This window comes from Lactuca sativa, chromosome 7 (assembly GCF_002870075.4).
Source record: "Lactuca sativa cultivar Salinas chromosome 7, Lsat_Salinas_v11, whole genome shotgun sequence".
Taxonomy (NCBI): Eukaryota; Viridiplantae; Streptophyta; class Magnoliopsida; order Asterales; family Asteraceae; genus Lactuca; species Lactuca sativa.
This window is the reverse complement of record NC_056629.2, coordinates 203,313,424-203,318,663: the sequence shown is the minus strand read 5'-3', so window position 1 is coordinate 203,318,663 and position 5,240 is coordinate 203,313,424. Positions and strand designations below refer to the sequence as shown.

Genomic DNA, 5,240 nt, shown 5'->3' with positions numbered 1-5,240 from the left:
ATTTCATATTTAATTGTTTTTTAAATAAACTCATGTAATACATGGGTCTCACACCTAGTATATATATATATATATATATATATATATATATATATATATATATATATATATATATATATATATATATATAAACTATTTTTAAACACATATGATACACCCAAAAACTGGTCAACATGTATTATGATTATAATCTACTAAATTGGCACCAAAATGCCGTTGCTGGGCTAGGCAAGAAAAGCCACATAAAAGTTGGCCATAACAACAAGGCCCAACTAATCTAGGGTTGCCCTACCTATAAATATCAATAATTCCACTTCTTTCCCCTTTCATTCCATCGTCCGCCCACCACAAAACAGGTAGAGAGATCAAAGTAAGGCTTGAACAACGAGATGCGTGCTAAGGTGAAGTCATCTATCTTCATCAGTCTTAGATATTTGATTTCGATTTTGATTAATTTATGTGAAAACGAAGGAAAGTAACCTCTGAATTACGATCAAACCCAAATTAAGATTTCTTGTTCATATTAAATAACTTGTTTTTACTCAAGAACTAGTAACGATATCTCAGATTTTGCTCGTTATATCAATTTGCTTGATGATTAAGTTAAAATAATCGATAGATGCAACTTGATGATTAAGTAACTATATCTCTAATTTGCATATGTGGAAATGGATTATCGATCGGGTTAACTTGAGTATATACCTGTTTCATCTGTTGTTTGTATAATTGAGCTATCTAATTACGGTTGTCTGTTTAATCAAATAATCTGATTGTTGTCCTATTAACATCTGTTCTAAAAGGTTTTTGATGCTTGTTTAATCTGTTTTTATATAATAGCTTAAGATCTTGTAGACATAGATTATAACAATGGCGAGTAACGTTGGATTCGTACAATTTTGCAGTGGAAGAAGAAGAGAATGAGGAGGCTAAAGAGGAAGCGCCGAAAGATGAGACAACGATCCAAGTAGAGAATGAAGTTTAGACTGTAGGGTTGGCTTCCTTCCAATCTTTCTTCGTGCACATTACATCTCTAGCAGAGACATGGAGTTTGAATGTAAAAGATGGATCTTTGGATCGAAGCTTTATATGGTCTAGTTGGTTTTATATCTTGTTGCTTTCTTTTTGTTTTTCAACTGCTGCCCAACACTATCGGGTTTAACATTTTGAATGAAACTTGTATTTGTTTTCTTTGAGTGTTTGATTATTGATATTTATAGTCTATGTAGAATCCCTATCTTATATGTTTTGATGTTTTCTTTATTTTTTTGCGACCCTTCTTGTCTCTGTGGATAAGAGGAGTGGGATGGGAAAAGATACGGCTGGTATCTTTGAACATCATTCACTTTCTTATTGTATCGAAAGACGCAGGTTGATTGGTTTCTTTATTTGTATCATATCATATGAAGCGATGGATTTCATTTGACTTCTGTGTTATTAGTTAGAAGGGGTTTAAGCAAAAGCTGAGAAACCCGATTTGAAGCGTAGGATCAACATTTGGTGTATTGTGCTGTAGATAAAAACAAATAATAAACAGTCATTTTATAAAGTTATTTGACAAAATAATTAATATTTTCTAAACTGAACAATATAATCATTACATGTAAAACAAAAAGAAGAAAGTCTAGTAAATTTGGTCCCATTTTTTGTGGGGATTTCATGAAATACTCGATCTTTTAAAATTTGGTTTTCTTGTTTCACTGTTCATTATGTCGGTTTGACTGTTAGTTTGACCCGGTTATCATAATGTAATTTTATTTTCCTACATATTGAGATCGATGTCATCGACATTCGAATTTCAAATATCCAACTTCCACAAATTGATCCAAACTGTTTTTATCAGTTCTAACACATCTGTTTTTTTGAAGAAATCGTCAAATTCAGTCCGATCTAGAAATTGAGTTGAAAGCGGTTGTTATTGAACCGCTCTTGTCTTTGGTTTTCGTCCGATCAGTTCAAACTGATTTTTAAAACATTGGATATAATCAAAAATTTTGTACGTACTAGTTACTTATAATTAATGGAACTATTATTATTAGGAGGGATATACAACTTTTATTAGTTGAATAAAGAGTTAGAACATATATTTTGCTAAAGTATACGAAAGACGAATAAAAAGTATGTGTTTGTGTGTAGTTTTAGAGGATGGATAACATATACCCTTTGGATATAAACATTATCAAAATTTGAGTTTATATCAAGATGTTATGGCCGACCAAAGTTGAGGCGGAAATTCAGACGAAACGCAAAACTGCAACGCCTTTTATTTGCGTATGCGATATGAATGTGCTGCAAAATTAAAAAAAAATAAAAAATAAAAAACTGGTTTTAAAGGCCAAGTGACAATTTCATTCCATTTATCATACACACACACTTAGAAAACACATGGATAGCGAAAGATATCATGTTTTGTAGATCTTGAGCTCAAATTGGAGCTAACTATAATAAGAAGCTAGGAATCAATCCTTCTTCACTTAAATCAAAGGATAACCTCCTAACCATTTGATGATTCTTGGTATATGGCTAATTTTGGGGAAAGAGTTTATGAACCCTAGAAATTGTACACATTTGAATGATGAAATTCTTGAAAGGTTCATACAAGTAGAGTATTAATTGTTGTAACGCTTGTTTCAGGTATCATTTATTTCTCAAAATTTTAAGGTTTTAAACTGGAACTCGATGACTTGGGGAGCTCCAACTCGCCGTGTAAGGATCATATTGGACGAGAGATTTAGGGTCTACTCGGCAAGTTGGAAGGCCCCAACTCGACGACTAGACGCTAGAAAGGAAAACCCTAATTTTCAGGGCTTGTACCTTATTTAAAAGCCTTAAGCCTCATTAGTAGCCTCCCTTACCGCCCTTATCATCCAGAGAAACCCCAGTTCACCCATTTCCTCTCATTGTGTGTGTGTGTGAGCTTGAAGAGTGACTTTTGGTGCTCTTTGGAAAGGAACTAGAAGCTTGAAGAGGTTAGATTAAGTAGAAGGCAGTAGATCCAGGATTTCCTCCAGTGTTGCAGCTACATTGAGGTAAAAAGTCGAAACCTTGGCCTTTTATTGCTTAGATCTTCTTCTACGAAAGTTTATGGCCATTATTAGCCGAGTTTAGGACTATACTTGGATTTGAGCATGATATGAAGATTTGGCTTCAGATCTGGATATCTCAGGGCCTTTGTGGACTTAAAGTTGCCAACTTTATCAAGTCTTGGCCCTCCTTCATGCTCTAAGACCCTTGATAAGCTTGTTAAAGTGTTTTTAGCCCTTTGATGCCTTGGATGGATGTAAAGTTAGCAACTTTACATGGTATCTCAACCTTAAGGGACCGGATCTATAGTTTGGGGCTCTGGATTTAACTGAAAACTCGAGGAGTTGCCTTGGAAAATCGACGAGTTGGATCGGGTTTCCCCGCCTTCTAGATACTGAGTGAACTCGACGATTTGATGAGACAACTCGGCGAGTTGGCTAGGGGTTTTCCCAGTTTTCTTAACACTGAAGGAACTCGACGAGTTGCTAGATGCACTCGACGAGTTGGGGTCAACATGGACTGTTGACCTTGACCTTGACCATGGTTGACCAAATTTGACTTTAAAGGTATTTTGGTATTTCGGGATTTTGACAAGTAAGTCACATGGCGGTTGTAGGCTGTTGAGTTGGAGCTGTGGATTGGGATTGATCTTATCAGTTCAACATTTCTTGAGAGGTGAGTCTCCTCACCGTACCAATAGGTCTAAGGCAACAAGGCCGGCCCATTATATGATATGTGGATTGTTTGTTGATTATGTGTTATGTTGATATGACAATTGCATGGAAGACCCCGGGGAGTTCCCCCTGGCAGTCGATTGAGACCATGTGGGGGTTCCCATGACATTTGGTATAAGACCTTGGAGGGTTTCCATGGCATCCTAGTATGTTAACATGATTAGCTTGTATGATATTCCTTGGTTAAATAAGACCATGTGGGGGTTCCCATAGCAGTCAGTGAAGACCATGTGGGGGTTCCCATGGCAGGTAGCTAAGACCATGTAGGGGTTCACATGGCAGGTAGTCGAGACCATGTGGGGTTCCCATGGCAGTGGGCTAAGACCATGTGGGGGTTCCAGTAACACTCGGTATAAGACCTTGGAGGGTTTCCATGGCATCCTATATGTTTGTATACATGGCTTATGTGGTATATGTAGCTTAGAGAGCTAATATGGATTATATGATTATGTGGATTGTGTGGGGTATGCTCTGGGGAACTCACTAAACATTAGCTTACATTTTGTTGGTTGTTTCAAGTACTTCTGAGCATAAGGGCATGGGTCAGGCTTGATGGCGCGACATGCACTCTCCGACGATTTTATTTGGGGACACTCTGATATTATGAATAATATGTTTGATACTGTGGATTTTGAAAACAATTGTGATTGGTATTGTATGTTTATTGGAAACGATTTTGTTAATTAAAAATGAAAAATTTTATTGGAAAATTAGGGTCGTTACAATTGCTTTTTTACTTACTTAATAAAAGATTGTAATCTTTGATATGGTGAAAATTAAAGATGATGATCATAAACCCTAAATTGGTGAAGTGATGAACTGATAAAATTGGATTGATAACTTGATGATTTAGGGTTTATATATGATTTATTCATGGGTATGAAGTTGTAATATAAAGAATCCATGAATTATGCTTCAATTGGAATAAGGGTGATCAAGAACCCGAATTGGTGAATTGTTTAATTAATTGAAATTGGAGTGTTATTTGGATGAATTAAGTGTTGTGGATAGTTTATTTTTGGAGTATAATTAACTTTGGCTTAATAAATTAAGACATGCCATTAAGTCATGTCTTTATGGTGATAACTGAAAGTTTGTTGTACATATCGGTAACATGGTAGTTAAATAATGAATTGGGTTATGCTTTAACGAGTTAAAACAACAAATTGAAGAATTATGGTTGGTTCGAATACAATTGAGTAGTATGACTTAATTGAAAATATTAAGTTAAGTTCATGAATGAATGGGTGGTGTTTTGAGTTATAATACTCAATAATTATTTGATTTTTTGACAGTTGTTGGACTTTTGTTTCAAATTCTTGGCGTTTTGTGTGTTTTCAGTTTTTAGGCTTCGTTTATCAGTAATCAGGATTTATTCTTTGAGTAATTACATGATACATATAATATATTAGCCATACAAAGTGAAAACTTATTCTAAAATTTGAAGAATATGTCTAAAATATTTTTTTCCGTTTACATTAGGTT

At 35.0% G+C, this 5,240-nt stretch overlaps 1 long non-coding RNA gene across 1 annotated transcript; it reads left to right on the top strand.

Moving 5' to 3' along the window:
* Positions 1 to 211: 211 nt before the first annotated feature.
* Positions 212 to 1,241, top strand: LOC111893429 (uncharacterized). The gene is made up of 2 exons (XR_002850881.3): positions 212 to 401; positions 903 to 1,241. It is a non-coding gene; the product is annotated as an uncharacterized LOC111893429 (long non-coding RNA).
* Positions 1,242 to 5,240: the final 3,999 nt, after the last annotated feature.